The 12,360-nt window shown below is 47.1% G+C and overlaps 1 long non-coding RNA gene across 1 annotated transcript in view; it reads left to right on the top strand.

Moving 5' to 3' along the window:
• Window positions 1-413: 413 nt before the first annotated feature.
• Window positions 414-12,360, top strand: part of LOC134980933 (uncharacterized) — a 154,462-nt gene continuing 142,515 nt past the window's right edge. The window contains exon 1 of the long non-coding RNA XR_010190490.1: window positions 414-547. This is a non-coding gene — a long non-coding RNA (uncharacterized LOC134980933). The remainder of the gene's footprint in view (window positions 548-12,360) is intronic.

Here is a 12,360-nt window from a genome sequence, read left to right on the forward strand (position 1 = left end):
TGGCCGATATTATCACATAACATCCACATCATCAGATGCGGATGGTGATAAATCGTCCCTTTAAACCGCAAGAGTCAATTTTAAACCACAAAGAAGGTGTGTTGGCACCAGGCCCGGCGCTACCCGCTCAGCAAGGTCTGCAAAGCAGGGAGGCGCTGGTCTAGACAGGCGCTCCTCCTGCTCTGCTACCTTACTGATGGGCAGTGCTAATGGCAGGGACGTCTGCTGCAGCCTGCACCTGTCACACTATCAGGCAGCAGCAGCAGCGCCGCAGCATGATGTACTCGCTGAACGTTTTAACACATCCGTCTCTGTGCTGATAATATCCTCCTGTCAGAGCCCTCCCCCCTTCCCTCTCCCCCTTGCTCCTCCCGCTGCACATGTCAGAGAGACAGGCAGCAGTGTCGCCCCTCCCTCCACTGTGACTCGGTGGTGAAGTCGGAGGGAGGGCACTTCCTCCAATACACAGAAAGGCACGTGCACTCGTTTGGAGGAGCCAGCAGCCCTGAGGAGCAGCCAGCCACACTGAGGGAGGAGCAGAGATCAGGTAAATAGACAGCTGCAGGCCTGCAGCTAAACGTGTGCTGGGGGGTGTCATCAATCTGCTGTGCTGGGGGGTGTTATCAATGTGTGCTGGGGGGTGTCATCAGTGTGTGCTGGGGGGTGTCAGCAATGTGTGCTGGGGGGTGTTATCAATGTGTGCTGGGGGGTGTCAACAATGTGTGCTGGGGGGTGTTATCAATGTGTGCTGGGGGGTGTCAGCAATGTGTGCTGGGGGGTGTTATCAATGTGTGCTGGGGGGTGTCAGCAATGTGTGCTCGGGGTGTCATCAGTGTGTGCTGGGGGGTGTCAGCAATGTGTGCTGGAGGTGTCATCAGTGTGTGCTGGGGGGTGTCATCAGTGTGTGCTGGGGGGGTGTCATCAGTGTGTGCTGGGGGTGGTCAGCAATGTGTGCTGGAGGTGTCATCAGTGTGTGCTGGGGGGTGTCATCAGTGTGTGCTGGGGGGGTGTCATCGGTGTGTGCTGGGGGTGGTCAGCAATGTGTGCTGGAGGTGTCATCAGTGTGTGCTGGGGGGTGTCATCAGTGTGTGCTGGGGGTGGTCAGCATTGTGTGCTGGGGGTGTCATCAGTGTGTGCTGCGGGGTGTCATCAGTGTGTGCTGGGGGTGGTCAGCAATGTGTGCTGGGGGTGTCATCAGTGTGTGCTGGGGGGGTGTCATCAGTGTGTGCTGGGGTGGTCAGCATTGTGTGCTGGGGGTGTCATCAGTGTGTGCTGCGGGGTGTCATCAGTGTGTGCTGGGGGTGGTCAGCAATGTGTGCTGGGGGTGTCATCAGTGTGTGCCGGGGGGTCATTAATGTGTGCTGTGCTGGGGTTGTCATTAATGTGTGCAGGGGGTGTGTGTAATTAATGTGTGCTGGGGAGGGGGGCTCATAGTAATGTGTGCTGGGGGGAAATGGTATGTGCAAAAGGGAGCTCTACCTGGCACAATGTGTAAAATTATGCTCTACCTGGTGCAAAGTGTAAAAGGGTGCTCTACCTGTCCTGGAATAATGTGTGGCTTGCTCTACCTGGCGTTGTAAAAGGCGCTCTACCTGGTACAATGTGTGAAAGTGGGCTCTACCTGTCACTGTAAAAAGGAGACTAAACCTTGCGCAATGTGTAAAAGGGGACTCTACCTGGAATAATGTGTGACTGACTCTACCTGGTGTAGTGTGTAAAAGGGGGCTCTATCTGGCGTAATGTATATAAGTGGCACTACTGTGTGGCGTAATTTTGAATAATGGAGACTACTGTGCGTCATTATTTAACGCCTTTATATTTTTGCACTGTGCCTATGTCCATGTTATAGATGGTTTTTTTTGGGGGGGTGGGGGGGTACCAAAATGTCTAGTTACAGCTCTGAGAATGAGATCTGTCACATTTGTATTTGTAGAGAGGCGCAAAATCGATAGTTTGCAGGAGGGCGCCGAACACCCTAGCACCGGCCCTGGTTGGCACCATACTGTAATGAACCTGCCTGTGGTGTGAACCCTGCCAATACTCAAAGGATGTGAAATTGTGATCCAGGCTATAGAGGGACTGATTTTGAGAAGAGATGTGCGGCGGGCACTTTTCGTGTTTTGTGTTTAGGTTTTGGTTCTGGTTCCATGCTCGTGTTTTGTATCTGGATTGGTTTTACAAAACCACCCTTTCGTGTTTTGGTTTTGGTTTTGGATCTCGATGATTTTTGAAAAAAACATAAAAACAGCTGAAATCACATAATTTGGGGGTAATTTTGATCCTACAGTCTTATTAACCTCAATAACATTCATTTCCACTAATTTCCAGTGTATTCTGAACACCTCACAATATTGGTGGTCATTCCGAGTTGTTCGCTTGTTGCCGATTTTCTCTATATTGCGATTAGTCGCTTACTGCGCATGCGCAATGTTCGCAGAGCGCATGCGCTTAGTTATTTTACTCAAAAGTTGGGTATTTTAATCACGGCATTACGAGGATTTTTCTTCGTTCTGGTGATCGGAGTGTGATTGACAGGAAGTGGGTGTTTCTGGGCGGAAACTGGCCGTTTTATGGGTGTGTGTGAAAAAACGCTGCCGTTTCTGGGAAAAACGCGGGAGTGGCTGGAGAAACGGGGGAGTTTCTGGCCGAACGCTGGGTGTGTTTGTGACGTCAAACCAGGAACTAAACTGACTGAACTGATCGCAGTGGCAGAGTAAGTCTCGAGCTACTCAGAAACTGCTAAGAAATTTCTATTCGCAATTTTGCGAATCTTTCGTTCGCAATTCTGCAAAGCTAAGATTCACTCCCAGTAGGCGGCGGCTTAGCGTGTGCAATGCTGCTAAAAGCAGCTAGCGAGCAAACAACTCGGAATGAGGGCCATTGTTTTTAGACCAAAACGTTGCACTGAGTTGGCTGGATGACTAAGCTAAGCGACACAAGTGTGCGGCACAAACACGTGGCCCATCTAGGAGTGGCACTGCAGTGGCAGACAGGAGGGCAGATTTTAAAACTAGGACCCAAACAGCACATCATGCAAAGAAGAAAAAGAGGTGCAATGAGGCAGCTGTATGACTAAGCTATGCGACACAAACAACATGGGACATCCTGGAATTTGCCCAGATGTAATACACGCACAATATTGGTGGCACAGGAGAGCATACCCCTAAATCGCACACACACACGGCACAGCCTGTAAAATAAATTTGGATAATAATATCCATTTTATTTGGAGCTATTATAATAACATGCAGCACAGGCGAGCGTACCCCTACATCACACAGGGCAAATCCTGTAAAAAGTATTTGGATAATAATATAAGTAATGTATATAACCCTTTTATTTAGAGTAAATAATATACAGCACAGGACACCACCACTGGACTGATGCAGGACAACACAGCAACACTGTAAGGGACTTATTATACAGCAGCACTGGACATATGGCAGCAGAGGACACCACCACTGTGACTGGTCACTGGAGTGACTGATGCAGCTAAGACACTACACTGGACTGAGCAGCACAAGACAGCACTATAATTGCCACCCCACTTTCCCGCCCGCACAGACACTGAGGACAGAGACACATCCTCTCACTACACTCTCCAGGACTGGAGTGAAAACGGCGGCGACGCACGGCTCCTTATATGGAATCCAAACCTTGCGAGAATGCGACAGCGGGATGATGACGTTTTGCCTTGTTTTGGTTTCCGAATCAGGCGGGAAAACCCGAGCTGGACTCAGATCCAGGCTCAGGTAGTGAAGTTCGGTAGGGTTCGTTTCTCTGGGAACCGAACCCGCTCATCTCTAATATTGAGTTGTACGCAAAGTAGCTGTGTTTGTGTGATGCCGCAGCAGTCAGCTTCACTACCTTATGCGAGTTCCTCTGGGACTAATAATGCAAGGAACCGTGCGTCTTCTGCCCACAATTTTTCCATCCACAGCCACGACCACCATGATTAGTACTTGCATCATTACCATGCTGGAAGCAAGATATCCATTCCCTTTCCCATACACTCGACTCAAAATAGCATGGAATGCTAGCTACACTCCCACGACACCCACATACACTCCCACAAAACAGGACTGTTTTGTGCAATTGCATTGTCGTCGCCCAGTCCCTACCCAGAAACGGCCATTTCACTTCATTGCGAGATCCAGCAACGATCCATCCAACTAAATTGGAGGTTTTCAAAAATGCGTAAATTTGCTTCTGTGCATGCGCTGTATGCTAAACCTCGCTATTTGCGTCAGGGAAAAGGGATGCGCCCAACTCCATCCCAGAGAGCAATGTTACAAAGGTAAACAGCTGTTCTACATGGCAGTCTAGAACATAGGTTTTCACTACAACTGTTTAAAACCTATATGTCTATATATATTTAAATAACATGTGCACCAGTAATGTATTCTGTTGACAGTATTCTGTATTTCTGTTAATTCTGAGACCAAATTCAACAGCACTGACAACTTGTATCAGCAATCAGCAAAACCAGTAACAAAGAATATAATCAGCTATCATCTTTCTGTCAATGATGCTCATTACTGTGCTCTTCCCTCGTATTCAGGGAGAATGTATATGGTGTCCAGCTACATTACACCACTCTCAAGGGAAATATAACCCTGATCAATAAATGTAGAACATGTAGAAATGGATGGAACTATTATGTTTCATCAAAATTAATGTTCATGGAAAAGTCCAAATGGTATCTTACTAAAAGCTATGATGCAATATTATTTCTTGACCGAGACTGAAGTATCTAAGAGATGTGAACTATATAACTGACTCTGCTTATGCCCTGGGCAGTGGTGGATTCAGAGGGAGGAAGGAGGGAGTATGATCCCTGGTAGTTGGGCAGTGGTGGCTGCAGGTCCCAACTGAGGAGGCAGTCCCTGTGTATAGCTCTCATTTGGACTGTGTCACGAATCGGTCACTCACCGCTGCAGGTTCTGGGGTCCGTGCGGCCGTGTGGGGACGCGGCGGGGTCAGTGGCAGAGGTGATGCAGGTTCTGGGAGTCGGGAGTGCTGGGACCTAATGGCCGGAGAGGCCTCTGTGTGTCTGCAGTATAGGAGGTGGCCATGTTGGAGACCAAATGAAGCACCTGTGAGCATCTGTGGCTAAGTGTTAGCCAATCCCGTGCTTGTGCTGCCTATAAGTAGGCTGGGATTGTTTCACTCTTGGCCAGTGCTTTGTTGTAGCTACTCTGTACCCTAGCTCTGTGCTCTCCCTGTGGATTTCTGTGTGATTCCAGTGGTCCTGATATCGCCTCCACTCCCAGACGTCTGCCTGCAGCCTTCACCGCAAGTGATCCACCAGCTCCCTGCTGTGCTGTCAGTCAATCGCTCTCCAAGTGGCAACAAGTGGATTCCTGGAGTCCCGTTAGAGGTTACCCTGTTCGTTCAGTGACTGCCTGCTATAATCACACAGCCTGTGGAAGTTTCTACTTAATCCTGGTCCTCATTTACTCATCTCTCAGTTAACCTATTCCTCACCGTTGTCTTCTGCTGCAGCTCTTCACAGTGTATAATCTTCACAACCTGCAAGTTCTTCTTTCAGTATTGTATCTACGTTTTTGCATCATTCAAAGACAATTCTTCACAGTTCTCCAGTTCAGCCTTTAAGTGTCAGTAACAAGTCTTCACAGTTATTCATCTTTGTCTACAATATCCAGCAGTTAACACTTCTTACAGTTTGGCACCAATCATTGCTTCATATTGGACAATTCTTCACTAATCTTCAGGTTCATTTTATCTTATTCATATGAAATTTTCTTTAATGCATCTTTAATACAGATCCTGCTTATCGTTATGCCATTCATTGCAGTACGTCAGTGTATATATGGTGTCTAATAATTGTCATTTAACTCCTTACTGGAATTGTAGCTTTCTAATAAATATATGAAACTGAACTTTCTTCATCCTCCCTGTTTTCACCATACTCCAGCACCAACACCTTCGGTTGGTCCAAAGTTAATGGATTCACAAAATCAGTCAGTCCTGACAGGCTGCTGCTGAGGTGGAAGGAGCTGGGAACACATCTGTTGAGATATGGAGTACGCGAATGTACAGTCTCCATGATGCTCCTTTATGGAGGCATCAATCCTTTACCAAGATGGCCACCGTTTGGTCTTCTGCACATATGTGTTGACATCTCATCAATGTGTTAGTGTGCCGCAGATATACTGATGTATTCCAATTAGCTCCCAAAGATCCTGCAATATCCTGAGATACCTCTTACTGTTGCGCACCTCTGCCCTCATACATCACCGTCTGGTGTTCTGTATGTTTGCTCAAGCTTCACTCCATCATCCAAATGAGTTTATCAGATTACGGCTGTACAATTATACTACTTTTCAATAAACCATACTACTGGTTTGTGTGGTGACATGGGTTACACTGGAGTACACTATTACTCTGTTTATTACCATCACCAAATAGTACACACATATATTTAACAGATTATGGGCCCAGGTACACAAGCACCAGACATACAGGCCCCAAGCATCTAAAAGCCCAGCAGCACACAGACGCCATAGACATGGGCAAGCACAGAGTGAACAAGCAGAGTGTTTTCAGCACAGCGTGCCAGTACAGAAATTAACCAAAGAAGTAAAGCATTGAAGCTGCATAACCATCTTAGTGCGCAACAAGCATATAGGAGCTAAATCCTGGGTTCCCAAAATGGCACACTGGTGTGTCACAAGCTATTTCCAGTGGAGCCAAGGGTTGGTGGCCCAGGACCAAATCAAACTATTTATGACCAATATGATAGGCAAAACCAGAGCTGGTGGCTGCCATTCATAAAATATATTGACAAACCGTAGCACAACCATGTCCTCCACCACATAACTAGCCCTAAGGATGACAGGTAAACACAATTTTCTGAATTTTCCAATAAGAAACATTTGGTATAGGAGTGCCCGTATCAAAAAAATTCTGAAATCATAGGGCACAATGATTCAACAAAGTTTAGGAACCACTGAGCTACATCCATAATTGGATTTATTAAACTAAAAGGTGCAGAGATTTATACCACGTGGAAATTTACAATGGAACTTAAAGGTTGTGGAAAGTAATTGTTGATTCAGATGACAGTCCAAACCCGCATCATGTAGAGAAAGCCACAGGAACAACTGGCTTAAGTGCTGAGCAACATGTATATTCTATCTAGAGATGAGCAGGTTCGGTTCTCAGAGAATCGAACTGTACCGAACTTCACGCTCTGAGCCCGGTTCCGAGTCAGGCTCGGGTTTTCCCGCCTGACTCGGAAACCCGACCGCGGCAAAATGTCATCATCCCACTGTCGTATTCTTGTGGTATTTGGATTCCATATAAGGACCCGTGCGTCACGGCCATTTTCACTCCAGTCTCAGAGAGTGTAGTGACATGTCTCCGTCCTCAGTGTCTGTGGGGTGGCGAGTCTTGTGCTGCTCAGTCCAGTCCAGTGTAGTCAGTGTATTGTGCTGCATCAGTCCAGCCAGTCACAGTGTTGATGTCCTCTGCTGCTATATGTCCCCAGTGCTGCTGGCTGCTGTATAGGTCCCTTGCAGTTTTGCTGTGTTGTCTTGCATCAGACCAGGGGTAGTGGGGTATATGCAATTCCGGGCGAATTGCGGCACTTTTTCGTCCGTTTTTAAATTCGACACAATTCGACCGTCGAATTCCGGCAGGTGGGTGCCGGAATTCGACATATTCAATAAAAAACGAATTCGACAGTCCCGCTGTTGAAAAACGGGCGATTTGACGGATTTTGATTACATTTAAAAAAAAAAAAAAAACGGTAAAAAACGGTAAAAACCCCGAAAAAAATTTGCGTGGGGTCCCCCCTCCTAAGCATAACCAGCCTCGGGCTCTTTGAGCCGGTCCTGGTTGCCAAAATACGGGGGAAAAAATGACAGGGGATCCCCCTTATTTTAACAACCAGCACCGGGCTCTGCACCTGGTCCTGGTGCAAAAAATACGGGGGACAAAAAGAGTAGGGGTCCCCCGTATTTTTTGTACCAGCACCGGGCTCCACTAGCTGGACAGATAATGCCACAGCCGGGGGTCACTTTTATACAGCGCCCTGCGGCCGTGGCATTAAATACCCAACTAGTCACCCCTGGCCGGGGTACCCTGGAGGAGTGGGGACCCCTTCAATCAAGGGGTCACACCCCCAGCCACCCAAGGGCCAGGGGTGAAGCCCGAGGCTGTCCCCCCATCCAAGGGCTGCGGATGGGGGGCTGATAGCCTTGTGGAAAATGTAAGAATAGTGGTTTTTGCAGTAGAACTACAAGTCCCAGCAAGCCTCCCCCGCAAGCCGGTACTTGGAGAACCACAAGTACCAGCATGCCGGGGGGAAACGGGCCCGCTGGTACCTGTAGTTCTACTACAAAAAAATACCCAAATAAAAACAGGACATGCACACCGTGAAAATACAACTTTATTTCACACATGCCGACACACGTACTTACCTATGTTGACACGCCGACTCTGGCCACGTCTCCAATGTCGACGTCCGGGGTACCTGAAAATAAAATTATACTCACCTGATCCAGTGTCCGGTTCTTTTATTATGATCCACGTACTTGGCAAAACAAAAAAACGCATTTACCCGAACCAGACGGACTGAAAGGGGTCCCATGTTTACACATGGGACCCCTTTCCCCGAATGCAGAGACCCCCCGTGACTCCTGTCACAGAAGGTCCCTTATGCCAATCAGGAAGCGCCACGTCGTGGCACTCTCCTGATTGGCTTTGCGCATCTGAGCTGGCAGACAGCGCATCGCACAGCTCCCTCCATTAGTTTCAATGGTGGGAACTTTGCGGTCAGCGGTGGGGTTACCCGCGGTCAGCCGCTAACCGCGGGTGACCTCACCGCTGACCGCAAAGTTCCCACCATTGAAGATAATGGAGGGGGCTGTGCGATGCGCGTCTGACAGCTCCGACGCGCATACAGCCAATCAGGAGAGTGCCACGAAGTGGCGCTTCCTGATTGGCTGAAGGGACCCTCTGTGACAGGAGTCACGGGGGGTCTCTGCATTTGGGGAAAGGGGTCCCATGTGTAAACATGGGACCCCTTTCAGTCCGTCTGGTTCGGGTAAATGCGTTTTTTTGTTTTGCCAAGTACGTGGATTACAATAAAAGAACCAGACACTGGATCAGGTGAGTATAATTTTATTTTCAGGTACCCCGGACGTCGACATTGGAGACGTGGCCAGAGTCGGCGTGTCAACATAGTATGTGTGTCGGCATATATGTAATAAAGTTATACTTTCACGGTGTCTGTGTCCTTTTTTTTATTTGGGTATTTTTTTTGCAGTAGAACTACAGGTACCAGCGGGCCCGTTTCCCCCCCCGCATGGTGGTACTTGTGGTTCTCCAAGTACCGGCTTGCGGGGACTTGTAGTTCTTCTGCAAAAAACAATATTCTTAAATTTTTACACATGGCTATCAGCCCTTGGATGGGGGGGGGGACAGCCTCGGGCTTCACCCCTGGCCCTTGGGTGGCTGGGGGGACCCCTTGATTGAAGGGGTCCCCACTCCTCCAGGGTACCCCGGCCAGGGGTGACTAGTTGGGTATTTAATGCCACGGCCGCAGGGCGCTGTATAAAAGTGACCCCCGGCTGTGGCATTATCTGTCCAGCTAGTGGAGCCCGGTGCTGGTACAAAAAATACGGGGGACCCCTACTCTTTTTGTCCCCCGTATTTTTTGCATCAGGACCAGGCGCAGAGCGGGTGTTGGTTGTTAAAATACGGGGGATCCCCTGTCATTCCCCCCCCCCGTATTTTGGCAACCAGGACCGGCTCAAAGAGCCCGAGGCTGGTTATGCTTAGGAGGGGGGACCCCACGCATTTTTTTTTCTGATTTATACACCATTCCATTAAAAAAATATATATATTTTTTTTAAAATATAAAAATAATACTTGTGCCTCCTAAATAGACAAACCAAGTACCTAATCCCTTCTAATATAAATAGATATGCTATTACCAATAAAAAAAACCACACAAAAAAACATGTTTTTTAATTTTTTTATTAGATTCCGCCAACAAAGTGTGGCGGATTGAAAATCTCGAATTTACTGTCTAAAAGCACTGTTGTCGAATTTACAATCTTCAATTGAATATACTTTTGTCGAAATGCCGCATTTGTACCATTGCAGAAATGTCGAATTTGACAAATGTCGAATTTCAAAAAGTTTTTTTGGACGAAAAGTACTGTATTGCATTGTCGAATTTTTTTTGGGGGCGAAAATGTCCAGTTTTTCGACATTTTCAGGAATTCGACCGCAATTGCATATACCCCAGTGTCTCTCTTGTGCAGCATCAGTCCAGTGACCAGTCACAGTGGTGGTGTCCTCTGCTGCCATATATCCAGTGTTACTGCCGTATAATTCCCGTGATACTGGCGTATGATTCCCGTGATATTGCCGTATAATTCCCGTGATACTGGCGTATAATTCCTGTGACATTGCCGTATAATTCTCGTAATACTGGCGTATAATTCCTGTGACATTGCTGTATAATTCTCGGAATACTGGTGTATAATTTCTATAATATTGCCGTATAATTCCTGTGACATTGCCGTGTAATTCTTGGAATACTACCGTATAATTCCTGTGACATTGCCGTATAATTCTCGGAATACTGGCGTATAATTCCTATGATATTGCCGTATAATTCCTGTGACATTGCTGTATAATTCCTGTGATACTGCCATATAATTCCAGTTATCCTGCCGTATAATTCCATATAAATCCATATAATTCCGTATAAATGCAGTCCAGTGGTGCTGCCATGTAAGTTCAGTGGTGCTGTCCTGTGCTGTATATTATTTACTCCAAATAAAGGGGTTATTAATATTTAATCCAAATAATTTTTACAGGGTTTGCCCTGTGAGGTGTAGGGGTACGCTCTCTTGTGCCGCATATTGTGTTATGTAACTCCAGAAAAATAATGGAGAACAAACATTTGGAGAATAAAATAGGGAAAGATCAAGAACCACTTCCTCCTAGTGCTGAAGCTGCTGCCAATAGCCAAGACATAGACGATGAAATGCCATCAACGTCGTCTGCCAAGGCCGATGCCCACTGTGATAGTAGAGGGCATGTAAAATCCAAAAAGCCAAAGTTCAGTCAAAAGACCCAAAAAAAGAAATTTAAATGGTCTGAGGAGAAACGTAAACTTGCCAATATGCCATTTACGACACGAAGTGGCAAGGAATGGCTGAGGCCCTGGCCTATGTTTATGACTAGTAGTTCAGCTTCACATGACGATGGAAGCCCTCATAACTGAGGCCTTGACACTTATGTTGGTGTTAGACGTGCGTCCGGTATCCGCCATTAGTGCAGTGGGATTTATACAATTGATGAAGGTATTGTGTCCCCGGTAACAAATCCCATCTAGATTCAACTTCACTAGGCAGGCAATACCGAGATTTTGCCAATTAATTCCAGTGATTTGGACTTTAATTACAGTGATCTTGCCAATTAATTCCACTGATTTGGATGTATAATTACAGTGATCTTGCCAATTAATTCCAGTGATTTAGACGTATAAATAAGAATTTACTTACCGATAATTCTATTTCTCTAGTCCGTAGTGGATGCTGGGGACTCCGTCAGGACCATGGGGGATAGCGGCTCCGCAGGAGACAGGGCACAAAAATAAAGCTTTAGGATCAGGTGGTGTGTACTGGCTCCTCCCCCTATGACCCTCCTCCAAGCCTCAGTTAGGATACTCTGCCCGGACGAGCGTACACAATAAGGAAGGATATTGAACCCCGGGTAAGACTCATACCAGCCACACCAATCACACCGTATAACTTGTGATCTGAACCCAGTTAACAGTATGACAAACGTAGGAGCCTCTGAACAGACGGCTCACAACAAATAACAACCCGATTTTTTTGTAACAATAACTATGTACAAGTATTGCAGACAATCCGCACTTGGGATGGGCGCCCAGCATCCACTACGGACTACGAGAAATAGAATTATCGGTAAGTAAATTCTTATTTTCTCTAACGTCCTAAGTAGATGCTGGGGACTCCGTCAGGACCATGGGGATTATACCAAAGCTCCCAAACGGGCGGGAGAGTGCGGATGACTCTGCAGCACCGAATGAGAGAACTCAAGGTCCTCCTCAGCCAGGGTATCAAATTTGTAGAATTTTGCAAACGTATTTGCCCCTGACCAAGTAGCAGCTCGGCAGAGTTGTAATGCCGAAACTCCCCGGGCAGCCGCCCAGGATGAGCCCACTTTCCTTGTGGAATGGGCCTTGACAGATTTAGGTTGTGGCAAGCCTGCCACAGAATGTGCAAGTTGAATTGTGCTACAAATCCAACGAGCAATCGTCTGCTTAGAAGCAGGAGCACCCATCTTGTT

Source organism: Pseudophryne corroboree, chromosome 12 (genome assembly GCF_028390025.1).
Source record: "Pseudophryne corroboree isolate aPseCor3 chromosome 12, aPseCor3.hap2, whole genome shotgun sequence".
In the NCBI taxonomy this organism is placed as follows: Eukaryota; Metazoa; Chordata; class Amphibia; order Anura; family Myobatrachidae; genus Pseudophryne; species Pseudophryne corroboree.